The following is a 22,621-nucleotide window of genomic DNA, read 5'->3' on the forward strand; positions in this document are numbered from 1 at the left end:
GCACTGATTTCCCAACTTTGCCAAAAAAGAGCTTTTAAGAACAGGCGTGGAGCTGGAGTTACAGGAGGAGAAGGTGCTAAAACTGAACGCAACACGCGAAATGCAAATTAAGTGGTGGGGTGGAGCTGTTATTTTAGAAGTTTCCTGAAAGCCTAAGAATGAGAAAAGAAAGCCTGAATAGCTCCTACATAGACCGATGGCTAATATAAAAGCTTCAGTGGCCAAAAGGAAATGTTTTCCAGACTCTGGGAGTTTCCTCAAGGAGCCTTTTTTTTTTTTTTTTTTTTTTTCGTCTTTTGGACAGCAGGGCTCCTGAGGCCTGAAAATAATTAATGGTTAAAGATGACTGGAACAAATGATTGAAAGCACAGGTGGTAGCTATAGAGTCCTCCTCCTTGATTTTTTTGTTTTCCATGTGCACCGATGAAAGGCAGACTTAACATTGTGATGGCAGCCATTGTCACACAAACCCCAAACTACATTTCGGAACATTTGTCAGTGTTTACAGTGTTTTATCATAAGGTAGACATTAGAGCCGCAGTTCTCAGCTGATGCTCGGTCAGTGTGCTGCAGTGAAGATTTAGCACAGCGCTGTACAGTTGTGGCTGGATTCATAATAACAGATTGGATCTTGTATATTGTAATAAGGATTAAGTATTAAAAAATAAATGCTGATGAGTGGCTATATGCCTGGACTGGACAGCCAAATGCTGTTCCCGTGTGTGCAAGTGTGGGTTTGATTAGTTGTTATAGACTGCAGGGTGTGCAGGCCGAGTCGTCTTGATTTATTAGGGCCACGCAGTTTTTAAACATTTACTCTCTCTGGCACATTTGCTGAGAATCTGTATATTCACATCTGGTAGGAGCTTTAAAATCCACCGCTTTGCATCTCTTGCTCATGAGCACTTTGGCGGCAGCTGCTGTGTTGAGGGAAACTTTTAACCTGACTAGGGATGTGAAATGGAAATGACTTAAATCTCTGTGTAGCCTGTATTTATAGGCACATTATTGATAATTCCACAGCAACAATGCTTATATGCAACTCAAGCTGATGAGAATACCATTAGTTTTGCATGGTCACAAACCAAAGAGCTGGGGGGACGGGGGGGTGACCCGAGGTCATTGGTAGATGGAAATTCAGGAGATCACCAACTTTATTACAGTTAATCCTACAAGGTATGTTATCGTCTGTGCCAAATTTCGTGGCAATCCCATCCAATAGTTGCGGAAACTTTTCACTTAAAAAGGACAAATGTAAACCTCATGGTGGCACTGGGTGGGGGGAAGTCAGGGGATCACCTGAGCCGTCCAGGAGAAGTTGAGATATTTGACCGGATAAGGGAAGGAATCACCAAAGTCGGTAGGCTTCACCCTCATGGGAAAATTTCATGGCAATCAGTCTGGACTAAAGCGGTGACCGACGACTGACCGGCCGACACAGCACGGCTAAAACACTGCGATCAAGACAAATATGAGCAGAAGGGGTGACTAAGAGGGATTGAATGAGTTCTGGGGCTAATTTTGTGATATTAGACCGTCTGTATTGTTTTATGATTGCTCTCTGGCCTGATTCGATAGGCTTCAATGCACACTCAGCAGGAGAAAGCAGCCTGGCTGTGCAGATTGGCTCTCTGGTAGTTGTTTTTTTTTTTTTTGGTCAGTTGTTTGGCAGAACAAGCCAGAACCTCTTGTTCATGTTACTTGTTGGGACCGCGGCCCAATATGTTTGGTTCAATTTGACGAGCCCTCCTGCTCTGGCAGAGAGGAAACCTGAACAACCATGGCTTAAGTCTTGGGTTTTTCTTTCGAGCAGACTCAGACGGTCGACAAAATGTACTGACAGACGTCCAGCAGCTCCTTATAGATTCTTGTTTCAGGGGCAGTCTACAATTTTCAGCTAGGTTGGACTCCAGAGCTGCCCTCTTTGTAGTTGGAAGCATATGATTACAACTGATGCATTTACCGCCAATGTTTACCAAGATGACATTGTATAATTATTCTATAATAAGTCTCTACTCTATGTAGGCTTCTGCCCAGTGCAGCTATAAAAACAAAAATGTCTTGAAAACGTTGCCCTGTGGCTTGATTTTTGTATTGGAAGCAGCTTTTAATCTGAGTGCTTTCAAGTTTCAGAATAAAATTCCTCTTGCTGCTTTCCAGAAACAGTAGACTGCAACACGCCTCTGCAGATTTACAGGCGTCTGAGTTCAGCAATTTCACTTGTACATGATATTGAGCATAACAGGGAAACTACTGTTTCAGGACTTCACTAGAAATACTGCTTTATGTTCTATTAACCATTTTTGGTATGTCTGAAATGTAATTAATTGCTATCCTGACTAAATGTAGAACAGTATTTTCCTCCTGACACTCAGGATGATATCTCTTGATGACTGTGGAAAAAACTTTTTTCACTTGCTTCCTCAACATAGCAGACAGCCACCCTGCGGCAGGTAGAAATTCAGACGGTTCTCAAAGTGCATTTGGGTGACAGAGTTCCCTTGAACCCAGGTCCTCTGGTTGAATGACGGCTCCCTTCATCAATGAGCCACACAAGCCGCAATAAGACCAAAGTTACAAGGAAGGAGCTCCTCTGAACTCAAACGTCCTCTGCTAAATCATAAGTAGGACCTAACCTCAAGAGCTCCTCCTCACTATGAATTACACAGCTAGAAGGCAGCGGGTGGCTGCTCGGGGTGGGGGTGGGGGTGGGGTGGGGTGCAGAGGGATGCATGCTAGACACAGCAGACCGCATAACCACCGAGTGGAATGTATGTTTGTCTGAGCATGTTTATTATAGGTGCATGTGGTGCCCAGACAGCCTCACCTAGTGGGAGATTGGATTGGTTTCACTTTTAGTAAGGTCACCTGGTTTTTTATAGTGCAAAGTCATCACTTACTGTACAACACAAGAACAACAGCTGACACAACACCAACACAGCAGCATCTGCACAAAACACTCGGAGTGCATGCCACATTTTCTATTTCACAATCAATAATCCAAAATTAAGACCTTATTTGACAAATACAGGACATATGATATGCCAGAGAGAGGACAGGGATGACCAATGTTATTATGAAATCAGCCCCCAACTGTAAGCACTTTTAAATCCAGGTTAAAAACATTTCTCTTTCCATGTGCTTATGGCTGAGCTATTTTTAAGAACTTTAAACGTTATCTATTTTCTTTTCTCTCTCTATTTGTTTATTCTTCTTTGCTCTTGCTTTTAAAGGGATACACCAACTTTTTTTTTTTCGTGTCTTGCCTCACTCCCGAGTCCATGACAAGCAGATAGACACCATCCTTTCAACTGTGCGTGCAGTAACAAGGGAGATTCAGGGAGAGCTGGCGCACCACTAATTAGCTTAGCTCAAACGCTGGAAGTGAATAGGTAGTGCTAGCCTGCCTCCACCTAAAGTCATCAGAGAAACTCTTCAGCAAGGCATCTTGAGCGGTCAAATGCCGGTAACGGGACGAGATCGGTCAAAATGGAGGGTTCAAGCAAAGACGGTTTATTTTGGTTCAAGCTAGCTACATCGAGGGTAGGTTAGCTTCCTATTTCAAAGTAAAAGCACAAATTCTATCGGCATGATTTTCTGTATGTAAAGGGCAACAGGTGTTTTATTTTGTGAAAGTAACTGAAGTGCGTTGGTCACAACGGCTAGCTTGAGTAGCGCCGAATTCGTCAGCTGGTATTTAGACAAATTAACGACACACTGCTGATCTAAACGGCTACTTTCTCGCCTAAAAATGTTTGAAATGTCGATAAAGTGATATATTTACAGTTTAGTTTGAGTTTAAAGCTAAAATGAAATCAGCTTCTGACTGCTGATTTCGGCTCGGGTAGGAGGCAGGCTAACACTACCTATTCACTTCCAGCGTTTGAGCTAAGCTAATTAGCGGTGCGCCAGCTCTGCCCGTATCTCCCTTGTTACTGCACGCACAGTCGAAAGGATGGTGTCTATCTGCTTGTCATGGACTCTGGAGTGAGGCAAAACACGAAAAAAAAATGTTGGCATATCTCTTTAATTCATAAAAAATTGTTTGCTTTTATGCTGTTTTATGCTGTTCGTTTTAAATGTTTTGTCTTTATGTAAAGCACATTGAGTTGACTTGGTATGAAATGCACTTTATAAGTAAAGATGCCTTGCCTTGTCTATTAGGATTCATCCTCTTTGAACTGTGGATATCTGTGCATGGTTATCCATGCAGTAGGCTAGTCGTTGACATACAGTATTCCAGTCAGTAGTGAAGTAGTGAGCTGACATCGTCATCCCTAGAAAGCCACCCTGCAAGCTGAACATAATCAAACATGTCCATAGATTAAGAGGTGTAGAGAGTTACAAGCAACTCATGAGAGAACCAACACTGTAGACGTGAGCTAAAATTGTAAACTAAGTGTTAACATGTCCAGGATAATATATATAATCAGAGCAACACTGGATGGTAAAGGTGCACATTTTGGGCAGCAGTGCAGAGGCAGGTCTGTATAGTTAGGAACGCAGAGATCACTTATCAGCAGTGCTCAACCTCCGACTCTACTAGAGGAGTGACAGAGATGAAGAGAAGCCATCCTATTTTCATGTTTCTTGTCAACTCTGTGTGATGAATGCCTTTGCTCTCAGTAGTGAACAGTGTTATGGCCAGTTAAGTGGAGAGGTCTGTTATAATCTAAACATGCCCCAAGCATCTCGTATTTCATAAGCCAAAGTCTCCCTGAGCCCTGTTTCCAGCCGTCAGCAGTAAAAACTGATAGCAGAGAGGGACTGGCTGACACTGAGTGTGGGGGGCTGACAAACAGCCAGGCACAGACAAAACTCACTCAGTCATGTCCTGTTATCATACTCGAGGAAACAAATTAAGAATGTCAAACAAAGGAGTTTACTTAAGAACTACTGACTTTGGGTGCTGAGCTTCAAACTGGAATGACAATTAGAAGAGATAAAGTCAAAAAGCGACTGCACAAGATGAGCGACGATGAGAAATTACTGCTGAAAACCAAAAAAACAAAACAAGAAGAGCACAAAGAGAAAGTGGAGAGCTTGGCAGATGAAGCCACATGGCTTGCACACTGAAGATGCTTGAACTCGTGAACCTTATTGGATTTAGAGCACTTTGGGATTCTCTGTTTTCACAGGCCATGGATGTTCCTCATTATTTTTGTTTGTTGTGGATAAGCATAAATCTCTGTGTCATCTTTGATGCGCCGCATAAAAAACTTTTATTTACAGAACTCAGTTTCAGGCTGACATTTGTACAATGGCAGTTGTATTGAACGAGAACATTTCTCACACAAGTTATGCTCTTGCATGTGCAGAGGAAGATCGATCGTTGGGAGAGGGACGGGATCTGGGGATTTAGTTAAGTTTGGGGGGTGAGCAGTAAATCACTAAATCTGTTCAATGAATGCAGCTCAGTGTTCAATAAAGTTGGATTTATCAATAGGTATTCCTCGCAGCTGAATAAATGACTACATGTGATATAGATTAAAAAACAGCTATGAGGGTTTTTGTATTCTTTCATCCTTTCTTATCCTATAGTTTTGCTTTCTGAGGTCAATCTGATAGTTTCAGCAACAATTATGAATATGAGTGTGTGAGTTTTGTCACTATAGGTCTGGGATTGACTCCACCGTGACCCTGCACGGATTAGTGGAACAGCCAAAGGATGGACATATTTACAGCAAGCCACTGTACACTGAACGTAACACAGACAGCAACTGTTGGCAACTACACCTGATGACAATGAGCAGCTCTCAGGTCAAGTGAAAGGCTCCCAAAATATATTTCTCTAAGGAATTGACAGCAAAGAAAAAGAAAATACCTGTGACTCACACTTTGTGACTGGCCAGGGACGTGACACCACTTGGATGATGAAGGTGTTTCATGTCAGGTTGATTTGGCAGTTTTTGCTTCCCCTGCTACAAGGGCCCTAAAAATGTAGCTGGCAACCAGAATTGTTGTGTGCATAAATCCAATCCGCAGTTCAGCCAAACCTAATATGAGGATCTGACAGTGTCAGTCTCGGCCAAATCAAGAGAATATTTCCTAAAAGGCGCAATGAGAATTCTCTCTTTGTGTTAGAGTCTGTCTCCCAGGAAGCTCATTTAGACTCTTCTGTGTTCATGTAAGGGTATGAATGTGTAACCTTTGACTTAATACGCTTCCCCTCTCATAAAACATTTGCGAGCCAGTTTGACACCTGCTGTGTTTACATCCTTGAAGCTAGAACTCTTGTGTCCAGCTTTTTCTGTCACTTCCCTATGTTTTGTTTTTTTTTGGATGCATTAGCACCCGCAAGTGGAATAAAAAGAAAAACAGCAGAACCACTGCCTCTTAACACTGCTGATAGTCATGGTGGTTTTAAGATAAACTTATAAAAAATATGAAACTGACTTGTTAGGTTGTTCAAGGTCAGTGGGGATGTTTTAAACACTGTGACTCAGGGTTTTTCTTTCCATGCCCCGACAGAGAGTTTATGCTGGAGTTAAAGGCCACTACGCACAGTTTAGTGACTGAGCAAATGTCTGTTGGCTAACTTTTTATTGCAACAGGTATATTCCTTCTGACATGTTAATGAGTGGGTAGGCAACCAGGGGTTTCCACTCGTAAAAGCAGTCACTCGAGAGACCCCTTTTCCAACCAGCCATCACCCTTTTAAGATAACAGTTCCACCCAAATATATATTGGCATATTTATTGAATCCAGCTGTGTTCTGAGCTGCAATTTGGCATTTGGCTAATTTCACCTAGTGTTAAGCAACTCTTGAAGCTGTTTGGATACATACTCCAATGAGCTCTTAAAGGTGACTCTGACATTACTGGACTCAGTACAGGGAATGAAACCAGTAACAATTTGAGTTCCAGGTGTCTTCTCAAAACAGACTGAAAACCTGCCTTGGCTTGTTATGTTTCTTCTCATGAATGGGTGGCCGTGCTTTTTATTATGTGAATAAATAAGAGGAAAGTATGATGCAAATGGTTCAAATCCAGAGTACGAACTCCAGTCTATCTATCAACATATGAATCATCAGCTAAATTGGCACAATGTGGACTACTTGTCAGACAAATGGGAGGATTTGATACAGCAAATTAGCTTGTGATTTACTTTGCTTCAAACGTAGAGAAAATTAATAGAGCGAAAAGTAAGTCGATGATCGACACTATATGACCAGTAACTGAGAAAAAGATTAACGAGAACCTCTGTGTTCAATCATGTACTTACAGGTCCTACTGGCGCTGAAAACCTGACCATTTAAATCTACTTTCAACCAAAGAATTGTAGCCATGCCAGTGATGTGGGTCCATGGTTGACAACTGTGTCCACACTGTTATAACTCAACAACTATTGCCAGACTACCACATTTCAGACAGAAATTCATGGTTTTTAGAGGACAAATCCGACTTGGGTGATTCATTTTGACTTTACGTCAGGGAAATGACTTCCAAGACATTGTTTGGATAGCCATTTAATCTGACGATGACATCGATGGATCCTCATGACTGTTATTCCCTTGATTCTTCATCTAATACCACTAGCAAATTAAAGTTTTCATTTATCCCCATGTAAAATCTCAACATCAACATCTCCAAATGGATTGGCACATTTCCTATGACAGTCGTAGCTCTCACACGACGATTCAGAATAGCTTTGGTGATCTCCGGGATTTTAAACTAGTGTCACCATGAGGTTGACGGATTACTTTGAGATCTGATTTGGACATTCATGATGTATCATTCCTAAGGTTTTGATTTGTACCATCATCCCTGTAACTACAGCCTACACACTGAAGCGATGTTGAAGAGGAATAAAATAAATTAGAAAACAATATGAGGCACAGCGCAGGCCAAGGCCTTGGGCTGGCATCTAAGTAAGTCCAAGTATCAGGAATTCAAATCATGACTTTGCCTCCAAATTACACACCCTGGATCACATGGTTTTCTGCTTAGTCACATCTAGAAAGGCCGTCCAACTCCATCTGTGTAAGGAAAATGTTGCAGATCAGGGATCAAATTGCTGAAATAATACTTGCACTTTTTTTCACAATCCTGGCTCAAAGCTGTTCCACTCATCTTACTGTGGTTGTAATCAGTTGACTAGTGTTCATTTCATCTTAGCCGCCTCAAATGCTGTGTGTCCGACATGGATATGGCTAATAAAGACTATCAAATGTACTGGTAGAAATGATCAAATCTGGTGCAATCGAGGCCAAAAGTTTCTAATTTGTTGCACTGCAAGACATTTTGGGCTAAGAGAAAATGCTGTCGTACCTCAAAGCAAAAAGTGTCCAAAATGCAAACCACATTGGCCTTAATTCCTTGATTAGGCCTGTGTGTGCTTCCACAGAGGACCAGAGAGACAACTGTGGCTGGAGATATGGAAAAACAGATGAAATAAATTACTGAGCACTGCACTCGTATCACCCACAACACTGAGAATATGAATGGGCCATTTTGTTCCACTTGCAACGAGGCTCTGACTATATCTTCCATTGATGGCACTGCAACAATGCAACGCTTGAATAAAGAACCATAAAATTTGGCCGATGAGTAATTTTGGAAAATATCCCACATGGAACCGTTTCATCTTCGTGGTCCGCTATATTCCCCTCAATCCTTAACTGTTAACGGTATTTAAACTGACAGTCACAGTGGAAAAGGTAAAAGCTGTAGCAGCACAGTAGCTCCCCATTTTCCATGTTCATCACCTCCCACAGTGTATGGATTGGGTGCTTTCCAACGTGGTGGTTTTGGGTTACAGTAACCAGGAGCTGGATGGAGCGTTGTTTCCACGTTGCCTGTAAGCTGCGGTGCCTATGCGTCCCCCCACAAGCTTCTGCAATGAGCCAATCAAAAGCCATCATTCTCAAAGACCATACTGGGTTAGAAGAGCAGTGGAATGGAAAACCATATGATTTTTACATTAGTATGCAGCACAACAAGATTAGTTTCTTTCTTTGAACAGGGAGCACTTCCTTTCCTGACAGACCATAGACTGTAGCTATGTGACAGACACAGCTGCTAATAGTGTTCATGGCATCATACTGGGGAACTCATAACACTATCACCTTTAAAATGGATAAACAATCACCTTCTTACACATTCAGTTACAAAAATAGCATTGCTTTTGAGTGGTGTTTTCACCCACCACCAGCTATTTGGGGTTTAGGGGCCACAGGTGTAATCAGCTGGGCTACAAGCCAATTTTGTTTTAGCCAGGCATTTGTTCACATTTTTACCAAATTAGTGCCATTAAATGTATGCCGAATTCACCATTAATAGTTAATTTTTCCAACGCACCCATAGATATTTCGACATTATGTAGCTGGATTATTGTGACATTGAAGAAAAGTTAAAAACGTGGTTATTCTCAGGGAAGTTCTGACGCAGTAAGAGACGCTTTTTTGTTTACTAATTTATAGGCGCAGGTATGGACATGTGTGCGGAGCTAACGATATCCTCGGGAAGTACATATCACACTGAGTTTAAAAATATGAGTTTCATGCAAGGGGGCAGTTGTCGGTCTAAGAAGTGAAGCTCACTTCCGCGTTCAAAAAACTGCAATCCTCTCGGCTTCCTCTGGGGGCTGGTGTCAGAAGGGAGCATTCTCCATAGACCCCCATGTTAAAATCGCCGACTTTACATCCTCAATAAACATGATCAAAGCCTGGTGTCAGAACGTTTTTTGGTCTCAATCAATAGTTTCTACCCCCGCACACACTCTGAGGGGGGTGGATTTTTTTTTTAACTCTACCGTTTTACTGTTATTAGGTTAAAACTCTGGCCAATTAGGGCGCGGAAACGTTGAGCGACAGGTCCGGAGCGGTCCGGAGACAGGCTGCTTCGAGGCCAGTGGGCGGGTTCTCGGACAGTAAATCCAACATAGCGCTGCTCAGGCCGCCATATTTGAGTCACAAAAACGACTCCCCAAAACCAATGGGTGACGTCACGGATGCTACGTCCATTCTTTTTACAGTCTATGGTTTCATGTCTGTGTCTTCAGATTTGACTGAATTAATGCTGAAAGAAAGAACCGGAAATTGCCACAAATTGCATAAATCACACACTCGGCTTTAAAAATACCTTAATTGTCCGCGAGAGCTGTCACATCCGTAGATGATGCTCCAACCGCTGGCCGCGTTGATGCGTGGGTCAAACTACAGTAGCTAATATCCCATTGGTTTTGTTGTTGTTGTTGTTTGTTTTACATCACCTGCATTCACCTGTATCTTTCTGTAGCACACTTCCGGCCTCTAGTGACCTCTTCTTGTCATTTCAGTACCACAGCGCCTCCTTGAGGAGGCTTCCCCCACCTCCACCATGTTTCCCTGCTAGTTGCCATCAACTGCAATGATAGTTCTTCTTTTGATTTTAACTGCAATGATAGTTAACCAAAAACAATGAGCTTAAATATATTGAAATGCTTTGTAGACCTGAGGCGAAATGCAGAATTGGATGATAAATCTTTATGGGTTTGTCATTATGATCGACCCCTTTCGGGCATGGAGGCCTAATTTACTAGCTATGATATAAAAATAGTGACTTGTTAAAGCAACTTATTCATACCTTTCTTTCAACCAATCTCAGCCGTTGTAGCTCCTAAATTCTGCTCTTAATAAGAAAGGTTGGCACCACCCAGAAGTCTTTTTTCTTTTCTTTTTTCTCTAGCTCCAGCATCTGGCTGTCAACGAATGCCAAATCCTGGCTTGAAGGAAAGGAAGCTGTTGGGTGGACTGCAATAACATAAAAGACCATTATGAACATTTTTGAGTGACGGTGATCCATTGCCTTTTCCAGTGGTGGTACTTAGGCTGCACTTCTTTGAGTAAGACTCAAACACAGAGGTGGTAGAGCAGCTGGGTTTACATCTGCAGTAACAACTGTCTCCTGGTCTTTGATGCCAAATGCCATAACAAGTCAATGACAGGTGATATTGCTGCGAAAACCTCATGGGTGCTGCAGATCACTGGAGCCCTTACTGCTAAAATATCCAAGCTCTGGGTGTGTGATTGTGGTGGATGAAGGGGGTGGGAGTGTGTAGCCTACATATGTAGCTATGTGTGTATTTCTGTGCATATGCTCTCATGCACGTGCGTGCTTGCTGCCCATGCACTCGCGTAAAGCCGATAGGGAGAGCAGCGTGTCTGGAATCATTTAAACAGAGTGAGAACACATTCCCGCATGTGGAATCATTCCTCCCAATAGGAGTGTCATTGTTTCCAAAGACAGCTTTGCTTTCACCATGATTCAGGTAGCATTTTTTCCTATATATTTCATTTTTCCTTTCAGCTATAGAGGTCTTTGAAAAATACCGGGATGAGATCCAGGAGGAAGTCATGACTGTGATCTGAGAATTCTGATTGATGGCCCACTTTGGGGAGACTGCGGAAGATAAACATAATAATGTTATGGATTTGTAGGTTGTGGCTGGATATTTGATGAGACTCGCTGTGAAGAGCATACAAAGCAGGGGACACAAGAAACAGACAAGCAGCACTGCAATGAATCAACAAGGCAGATATAGATAAATTCAGATCCTGTAGGGATTCTTTAAAGAATGAGGATGGTGCTATTTCATGAATTTTTATTGCAAACAAATCCTGTGAAAACACCAAAACCAAAAACCTGTCAGTCAGTTTCTCTCTCAAACCTCCCCACCCAGTCTGTGAGACTCAGCACAAAAAACCCCTCTGGTCCCTGACGAATATGCAAACCTTTAAAAACAGGTCACAAATATTTAGTTTCATCTTTATTTTCAATTCTCTTATAGAAAAAAAAATCTGAATAATTGCCTAAAACAGCTGGTGAGCAGCTGACTGAATTGAAACATTTCCTGGGGACTATTAACAGCAAAGGATTTACAACAGCAGGGTTTTGTGTGCGTGTGTGTGACTCAGAATGAAGCACAGTGTGTAGGTGGTGACACTAATATATAAAGATGTAAACAATGGTGCTCTCTGATGTTATTAATAGTTTTTAGATGGGAGCATTATATGGCTCAGATCGAGGAGTAAACTACAACTAGTTGCACAGACAATATTTGTTTGTCAGATCAATTCATTTCAATAATGAATTATAACAATACAGCAAACGTGTGCATTTAAAATACCAATATGCAGCAAATTTTAAATACATGTTGCTTTACACTTGTCATAATCATCATTTTGTATGTATTCAACACTCATAAACCTTTAAGTAAACTACACAAAGGAACTGACTTTTTTTTGACACATGAAAACATATAATTCAGCAGCAGTTAATTATATTGTTTGGACCAGTATAACACTGCACACTGAAACTTTTTGTACAATCATCTAAATTACTGCCTAAAATTCAAATATAACTGATGGTACATCAAAACAGTGAATTAGCTTGTCCTCGGTGAATCCAATATTGCCCTTTCATGTGAAATTAACATTATATGAACTGACTTTTCTTTCCCTTTTTTTTTATCTAAACTTAATTTAAAAGCCCCAAAATACTTTCTCTTGAAGCTCAAAGCCACTTTGAAGCCTGACAACTTGATCCATCTCTTTGCGGCCCTGCGTCCAAGAGCTGCTGCAGTCAAGGGCCAGTGACTCATACCAGTCAAATGTATGGCTCCCCTTGTGGTGGCACGGGCGGCCAGCCACATAGTTGCCTGTGGTGAAGGGCTCTGCACAGGCAGCACTGGAATAGAAGTTTATTACTGGCCACCAAGTCAAGCCCTGCTCACCAAATTGATACCCTGGAACAAATATAACATAGAAAATCACATACACGCATAAACTGTGAAGCAAACGCACACCCATGTACGACTACACTCGCTGGACGGAGATGCACACACACACATGCACTCCCAAGTTCAAGGCTATACTTTTAAAGTTCCTGTTTAGGTGTAAGTGGGTGAGAAATGTGGGCACATTGTTCAGTCTCTAAGAAAAGTTGCAGTAGTTCAGTGAGAAGAGGAGCCTAAAATAAGACTTAAGATTGAAGGTTTTCCAAAAAGATTGGGAGGAATAAGGAAAAGGTCCTTTGTACACGCAACCGAAGAGTTAGAGGTGATATATGTCTGAGGGAATCTTCACATTTTATATTTAATATATGGCATAATTCATCCTGGAGAAACTATTTTCTATTTTTCAGGGAGAATAAAATAAAATAAAAAAACCCAGGGCTTCATAGAAAGCTCTTTGACAAATGTGACAAGTGGCCCCGTCAGTCCGCCATCATCTCAGTGTAATTGAAGACACAATGTCACATCAATGCCTTATAGCTGCTGCAGCTATGTTACAGAAGCCGCTGCTACCCATATGTCCCAGCGCTGGGTGGTTTTGTCAGACAAGCTCCAGGCACACACACACACGCACACACACAAACACACGTACACTTAATAATGGTCTGGATTCAGGTTTGAGCTCCAGACGTTTGGCTGAAGCTCGATCGCACTCAATAAAGAACAAATACGAGTGACTGACAGACCACTTTTATTACATTGCAATCGAACAGCACAAGCGTTATAGAGTGAAATCTCATTTGTGATGGAGAATCTGAGAGCTTTTGTACATGACATCCCTGCAACGACATGACTCATGATGAAACGTTTCACTAATGTTACTTTGTGTTTCTGGCCTGGACCCACTGTTGCTGAGGTAATAACACTGTCAGCATCATCTGGAGCATGGCAGCAGTGTTGTTATCAGCAGCATGCAATCATCATAGAGACTGACTGTACTTTGTTGACTTGCTAACATATTGTCAGTCCAATAACACATGTGGCTTGATATGTTTCCTGGATTACTGGGGAAGGGGGCAGGATATGTACCTCACAACCACTGACATTGACATGGGGTCTTTTCTACAGTATGTAGGATGTCTCTCGCTCACGTTGTCTGTGCATCATTTGACCAGTAACACATTCATTAACACAAAAGCAGCTCATACTCCTTAAAAAAAAAAAAAAACCCCTTTAAACACCGTTGGAAAGAGCTGACATTAAGGAAACAGAGGTCACGAGGCTGTGATAAACACCAGCTAATTACACAGCTGTTGAGTCTTATACTTTCACTTTTTGGATATGATAAAGGGAAACTGACCAGAGCAATGCCAATTACTGTAATAAAATTAAAGTTTTCTTTTTGGTGGCTAATCAAACATTTCTTTTGGTCTGTGGTGTCAGGGGGGTTATTAAAATCTTGGCTGCAACACTGCAATTGAATTCATTTGTATTTTTGTTGTTGTTGTTGTTGTTGTTGAACAAAAATACATTATATCTGTAAGTATATAAAGCAGAAAAGTATGATATTTCAATCTGAAATACTGTGGACTACAAGTGCAGAATAGAAGAAAGTGGAAATACTCAAATATTGCTCATTGAAGTTGAGGAAATGTTCTCAGGCACTTTCCACCACTGGGGAATGTGTGTGTGGAAGACAGAAAACTGGCAAAACACATCACTCAAAAGATTTGTTGAACACTACAAACTGGTGATACACAGAGGAAGATGAAAGAGTTGCACTATAATCACTATACTGCTCTTTTTTTTTCTTTCTTTCTCTGTTACATTCCCGGTCCTATATGCTTTGGCAACATATTTCAGATTTCATGCCAGTGAAGAAAACTGAAATTGAACCTCAAATTGAAACCGAGAATGAGAAAAGGGGGAGAGATCTCTGCACAAACCTGCGCCCTTGGTGAGTTTGAAGAGTCAATAAACCAAGTGCCCACTTCAAGGCTGCGCTGATGGAGTCACTGGGCACAAGATGACCTACTCACACTCACCCCCCTGCTTGACTAGATGAGCTTAATTTGGTACCAGTGGTTTCTCTAATTGTCACTTTGTTTCCTCAGCAACCTTGCCCTCCACTCAGTAAATCCTTAGAGAGACCCCTAGTGTTGGGAACACACAACTGCACTCTCAATCCTCAGAGCGCATGCAGCGTGTTTATGATGTGCAATGGTCCTCTGTGATGATGGTGTGGTTTGGGAAAAGCAGATAATAGACAGAAAATAGACACCCGGGACAGGTTGTACAGGGTGAACCTCATTCAGCTGCAAACTCTCACAACTGGGGATGTTCTAATTTGATTTGGCTTGAAGAGGATCTTTCCAGAGTGCCTCGTGGACGTCCTCCAAAATTAACTTCCTGGAAATTCTACAGAGCCTCTGTGTCAACATCCATTCTCATACCTAAATGGTACCATGGCCAACATCATGGTGGTGAAATACAGAAATCTCTATAGGAATAGGAAAACAAGCAGGGGGTGTTTGGATGGAGAGGAAACAGCGAGGAGAAGAGCAACAACTGAGCTCTCAGATTTGTGATTTTTCAGATCATCCACAAGGTTTCTGGATGTGTCGTATAACAGGAGAGGAACTGGTGAGCGGGAAATATTCTGAGGGATTAGATGTCACCATATCTGGAGATACATAGTTTTCTTTAGGCGGTGAGGAAACACAGTATGTGTGGGGTCACACTGAGTGACAGGAAATGTGGGATATCGAGTATATTTTGAATTAATTTACTGTGTCTGAAAACTGCTCCACAAGCAAATTCAATCAAGTTAAAGAAGCTACAATTAGATATTTGAGACAGGTCTTCAAGAGACCCCAACCCCCCTCTAATGAAACTAAATCTAAATCTAGAAGATCCCTCTTTGAATATACAGACAGACAAATTAAAGGACAAACGCACATAAATCAGCATAAGGAAAAAGCTGCATAAGGTAGTGCAGAACAGTTCTTTGAAATTCGAAACTTGCGGTATGAATTTCTGAAAGATTTTCCCCTCATCTGGTGTTTTGAAGGTGGTGCGGAGCGGAGCGCTGTCTAACATCTTGCTCCCACAGGTGTTCAGCTGGGTTAAGAGCTGGTGACCATGAAGGCCACAGTCTACTGTATGATTCATGTCTTTTTTTTCTCTCTCATTCTCCCAAACATCTGAAATAATCATAACTCCTTTTTTGCAGAATCACTGTCTCACTTTGAGTCTTACTTTTTCTCTTGAAGAACTGGGTTAAATGTATCAGACCATGGAGCAGTGTTGAGCTTTATTACTCCACCTCCTTGTCTCCCTCCTCCTCCTCCTCCCCCTCCCTCCCTCTTCCTCTCGCTGTCTCTGTCTCACTGAGAAAGAAGGCATTGTTTCTTAATTAATACGACATGTGTTTGGAGCTCACAGGACTAAAGGAGGTGCATTGCTTGAAAGACATGGGACATCAATTAGGAGTTACAAGTACTTATATGTCAAGACCTTCCTGGTGTGCGTAATGGTCACTCTCTAAGTTTTTGTGACAAAGATTATGGGCTGAAACTGATTTAAGAGGTAAAGTAAGGACCTGTATGAATCAGTCTGACTTGAAGTGATAGAAAATGAAAGTGAAAATTCAAATAATACATATTATATTTAATCATTTTCAGACTGATAGCTTTCTATCTATATTATGAAAGTTAAGCTCTATTTTATAAAACAAGATTAACTTTATGTATTGACCTTCTCTCCGTCCACCGCATATGTGTGTATGAGTGTGTGTGCCAGTGTCTTGCACAGAGGTAGTGCTTGGCTACTGTTATGGCAGCGAGCGCGGAGAGGCAGCCAAGCTGAAGACAGGAACTTGGACAGATCTGGCAAATCTTGGACAACGCAGTTTACAAGATAAAAAAAAACAAATAAAATCTGCGAAAGAACAAACCCTGGGTGCTCGGTACATTTATACAAAAGCTCATTAAGTGTGAGATCAGGTCCAGGTTTACAGCCAAGCTCTTCCCTCTCTGTGCCAACTTTACAACCTGTGATTATTCCTCTTTAAGTATAAGCCTACAGACCTACAGCGCTGCGTCTTTGCTTTTAAAGACTTGTTGCTATTTTTTCTCGAGGGAGAGGATAAGGAGTGTTTTAAGAGTTGATTTCAGAGCTGTAATACTACCTCCTGTGCCACAGACAGACATCTGTCCTGCACATTGTTGCAGTTTAGTGAGGATGTTCATCATCTGGTGAGCGTTTTGAGGTGCTGCGCGGTTGCCAATTAAAAGCTACGTGTTTCCACAGACCAAAATATTTGATACTATAACAGCAGTGGTGCCTCACACTCACTTTATATCCAGTCTTAGAGATAACCAACTAAAGTAGTGAAATCATATTCACAGACGTTATTTGGGGCCGATGTGAGGGATTACTGACTCCAGGATGTGCTTGATAAAAGCGAGGCTGATTTTGTGTTATTTTGAAAGATGCCTGCCTGCTCTACCCCTTCAGCAAGCCTCCTCTCATCTTCCTCCCTCCTTGCTCTTGAGGAGCAGAGCAGCGCAAAACAAAGGAAAGTCTCGATATCACAAAGCCAGCGGTGATATCATGGAAAAGGCTGACAGTCAGTCAGGTGTGGGAGAGACTCAAAGGGATTACTGCTGCTCTCTAAAAATTCACAGATTTTTTAAACAAGAGCTGATTTAACGTGCGCTTGCATTCATATGGAATTCATTCTGCACATTCCCCTCTTAAATGTTATATAAAGACTTCATAAAATCAATACTGCAGTTTCCTCACAACTTTTATTTTTTGTTTTTGGTGATTGCATTTCTTAGAAATATTGTGAAATACTAGAGGAAGGGAAAAAAAAGATCACAGAAAATGAGGCAAAGGTGGATTCAAGTCTCTCCCAAAGACGCCACAACTGAAACCCTCCACCATTCAATTCCCTGTTATTGTAGAATAAAAGGCAACAAATGTCTGAGGAGGAGAAACTACAAACATCTCAGAAGCACTCAGTACAGGGGAGCTCGGGAATTTTTCCTCACAGTAAAACTGTTGCTCAGCTTATGACCATGAAAGCAAAGCTCTCATTTCCCGCTGACTACTGTGAAAGAGGATCATAAAATTGACTCCATCTGTAATTTTATGGTGAACTTTCCAGTCACAAGCAGCTCAACGGCATTCCTCCTATTAAGTCCTATTAAAAAATTACTTGAAGGTATGTAGTGCAAAGCACGTCTTCATACATTTTTGTTTGATTTGGTTATATTAATATTAATTCTTGTGGATCACATCTCTTTAAAAGACCTGCTTGAGCATTTCTAACTCTGATGTTGATGATGTCATCAGGGGTTCGACTTAGAGACAAACTTATAAGTGAAAAGGCTGTGTTTCAAACTGAAGGTTGTGCATACTTTACGTACATACATTATGACAGTGCAAGTCCCACATTGTCCAAAGTGAGATATACATGTCTTTTTTGATTATAAAACAGATATAGGTTTTTACTGTGAAAGTATCAAACCTTCAGTCCACAGAGAAATGCCTGAATTTAGAAAATGAGCCTTGAAATGTGCTGTCAGGACTTCTGTAACTTTGTGATGTCACAACAAAGCAGTCGCCGCTCTCAGCCAGGCCCCAAGCCCCGCCCACCTGGACCCACCATCCAACCTGGCAGCATTTGGTCTCTCAGAGTGTTTCCCTGCTATGTTTTTATTTGATCTCTGAGAAAATAGTTCTGCCAATCAGAGGAGTGTCTCAGAGACTCCTCCTCTGATTGGCTCGCTGCTGTTAAGCTCCACAGAGAGAAGCCTGAGGGAGGAAATTGAGATTTGGAGAGGAGATGGAGATATGGTATTTGGCTCTTCAAACCACAAATACCATAACCTATTAGGAATATCAAAACCTCAAATACAGCACCAGAGAATGATGAAGTATGGGACCTTTAAATAATTTAACAATATTATTTGAAGTTATCCATGGGTGGTAATAGTGGTAATCGGTCAGTTCACCACTAAACAACATCAAATCTGCTCAGCATCGTCACTGTGAGCATGTTAACATATGGCAGTGTCTTGTTGCATCACTTGTGCTGCGCCCAAAAGTTGAATCTGGTTCAACTTTTTTTCCTTTTTTCCTGACACAGTGTTGACACCCCCGCTGTGTCGCCGGATTGGCCTCATTCATATGAGTGAGGGGGCTGCTTTTTTTCCCACACAGGGCTCAAGGCAGTCTGAACGTGACCCAAGTCTTGTTCCTGGTTGTTCAGACAAAAAAGTTAGAGATTTGAGAACGGCACCTCAGACTATAGAAACTTTACTTTGCAACATTGTAAAAGATGATCAGGTGATACAAATATACAAAAAGACTGACTAATAAAGACAATTATTTCTTATTGGACTAGTAATCCTTCTTACACCCAGCTACTGTTGGCCTAATAAAAAGATTTAAGACTCACTTTCATTTTTGAAAACACTATAATATTGTATATGGTCAGGATTACAGTCTACACATGTTCCTTTAATGTCTCAATGTGATGAGCATGTGTCTCAACAAGAACCTGTAAAAAGTGTCTTCTCAGGCTGGATGAAGAGCATGTGCAGCGTCTGATTCGATGATTTGTCTGAAAACATCAAGGCGCTTGAGTTCACGTCTGCAAATGCATATGTGTGCGCGTGAGTGCGTTTGCGCGTGCGTGTGCTCACCATTTGATTTGTGTGTGCAAATGTGTCTGACTGTGTGTGTGTATTAGTTTGTTTCAGAGCGTGAACCTCTCCTGGGGGACTTCCGCTGCTGCTGTTATTCTTTGCAGTGAGATGGAAAGCTTTTCCCAACATCTGCACAACATATCATCATGGCAAAAAAAAAAAAAAAAAAAGGGGGATAGTGGGCTGAAACTTTCCATTGGAAGAGCTTGTGCATTTCACTTTATAGGACTTTCTCCTCCTTGCTGGTATATGCTTGCTTTTACTCAAGGAAACCTGAAAAGTTCCCAAAGAGAGATTCATCTGTTGAAAATTTTAAAACCGTAAAGGGAGAAATGTGGTGACACACGTCTTGTCGGAGGAAGAAACACTTGTTAGTACACTTGATGGCATTACTGGGATCATTAAAATGCCAGGCAAAGTTAAGGGCAGTAAATTTTTGCAATACCCAGTGAAGCAACAAATGCTTTTCATCAGACTTTCACCAGGCTGTGGATATAGTTTTCATTTGATACATTTTCATTCAATATAGTGCTGATTTTTTTATAGTTTCAAAGGCAGTGAGTGATGCAGCTGTGTCCACTGAACTCTGTGCTGGACGTGAACTTTTCCTCCTTTGTATCATTTCCACCAGTTCAGACCAGTCTGTGTTTTTATCCAGCAACATGCCATGTGCTATCTGTTCACCTATGGCTCTTTGAGGTGTAAGAAGACGAGGCACATACAGTACAGTTTCTTATCCTTCCCCCAACTCCTCTTTTCTTCTTAATGGTTTTCACTCCCCCCCCTTCGATTTTTCCACTCACCCCCTCGGTGTTTTTCCTGATTTACCCTGAACTACAGCAGCACCCCCTCCGCCATCTCACGCTCCCCCTCTTCCCTTATTTTCCTCATTTGTCTTCAGCTAACACTACACACTCACTCACCTCTCATTCTTTTCTCTCTTCTTCCTTCTCTCTCCTAACCTGCTGACCCCATTCCTTCCCTTCTTCCTTTTATCTTTCTCTCTCTCTTCCATCCTCACTGTCTTCAGGCAGCCCTCCCAACCCCCCCCCCCTCCCTCCTTCGTTATGACTCTTCCACTTTCCCATGACAGAACCAGGGGCGGGAATCAAATGACCAGCTTCTCTCCCTTCACCTGGGTCTCTGAGCATGGGCTGTGAAAGAAAGCTTTGTCCCCCCAAACCCTTCATCGCCTCCGGAGGTATGTCCTGTGTTGTCCATACAGGAAAGGACTTTGGTCTGACTGGAATTTTCGGGGCCCATGGGAAAATGTGAGCAAGTTCGGGCCTTAACTCCCACTTTGACATCTCTTCCCACAAAGCAATGCTGCATCATGAGTGTGATTCAAAAAGGAGTCTTACATGATTCAGTGTTAAAGTATTGTTCCTTTTTTGGCATCGAACGAAAAAAAAAAAAAAAAAAAACGCCATCTGACTTTGAGTAATCCATTTTGAGGGTGTGAAAGTCACATGATAAACAGCACATGAACAGCTTTAAATATAAAAAATCTTCTCACTTTCATTGTGTACAACAGAGTGAATTACTGGAAACAACATTTACATAATTGTGCGTAAATATTATAATTAAATCTGGCCTACTTCTAGCACCATTTGTACAACAGCCTATTTCAGTTAGGGTTTTGTTTATGTACTATATATTATGTTGAAGCCTACAACACAAAAAGTCTGTGTCAGTTCCCGCCTTACTATTATATTACAGTTTCATACTTCATCATGAACCAAAGCTGTATGGCCTTAACTTGAGTATTCAAATACGAAGATTTGCAGAAGCGTTCTTTTGTTTGTTTCTTTTGTCCCCTCTTGTTTTGACACTTACACAACACTAGAGAACAGTGCATTGCAAAAACCTGCACTGTAAAATTAGATCTTTATCCCTTTAGTCCTTATGTGTCAACGGCTATGGTCTGCACAGAGATGAGTTATTAGTGAGTGTTTCCACCGTGAACGTGCCTGTGACCCACAGACTCACTGCGAGCGATGACCCGGAACGAAACCCAAGTGAGGCAGGTCAGCCGTCCGTTTGACACGTTCTCGGCAGGGGGGTGGGGGGTGGGGAGGGGCGGGAGCCGGGCCAGACAGTAAGCAGGTGGGGATGAAGCATGATGAGGCACACCAGGCCTTGTTTACAAAAGCTTCAACACACACAAAACTACAGTCAGTGTGGCATTCACTGCCCTTTTTATGCAAAGCATCCCTTGTGTCACTATAGGACATACATCTTTATGTAGTTAATGTTGAGCACTGAGCCCATATGGCTCTGCTGCTGAGACATTAAACCTGTTGAGCAATGGTATGGCATACTATCAAAAATACAGATTTTTTTTTTTAAAACTTGCAGTATGTGATCATATTAAAAGCAGATTAATTGAATTCATATATGAAGAGCAAAAATAATCATGTCTACTTGCCTCAATATGCATTTTATTGCAGGGGAAAATGTTGTTGTAGGACATGATGTTGCAGGTATAGGCTGTATATTTTTTTCTCAAGTGGAGCAGTTTCTCCCAAGAACCATTGGAGGAGCTATTGTTATATGAAAGCACATCCCACCACAGCCCTTATGACATGCTGCCCAGGGCTATAACTGACATTAGACTGACAGTCAGTGTATCACCGCTGCGGGGTTGTGCAACACATTCAGGAATTAATATGATTCCCTATTTGCACAGAATTAGGATGTGCCATTCTGATATTTGAATGCAAAATCTATATTTTAATATGTTTTTCTGACCTTATTAAAATACAATTTGTAGAAAAGTTAGACAAAATATAGAAATGATTGTAAAACATTATAATAAAACACACAATAGTTTTATTGTACAAATGTCATCAACCTCCTTCTTAGACCTCTCATAAATGAACCCAAATAGACAAATTTAGTATTAGACAGAGCTGCAGTGTAAGAAAGAAAATGGTGATAAAACATTCATAAGAATTTTTTATTTTTATTTGTGGATGTTAAAAACAGAGCTTTAGGTTTAGAGAACAACAATTATAAACACTCAGGACATTGTCTTTTAGGCACTGTGATGTTGAAATGCCAACACCTTATGAATTTTACAAATATACCAGAGCCCTAAATGCAGCAGCATTCATAGGCAATTGATCCAGCTCACCATGTATAATTCAGCGTTCAATACTCAATACTTATGAAGGGTGAAGGAGAGG

This window comes from Trachurus japonicus, chromosome 17 (genome assembly GCF_045865225.1).
Source record: "Trachurus japonicus isolate A0001 chromosome 17, Traja_1.0".
Lineage (NCBI taxonomy): Eukaryota > Metazoa > Chordata > Actinopteri > Carangiformes > Carangidae > Trachurus > Trachurus japonicus.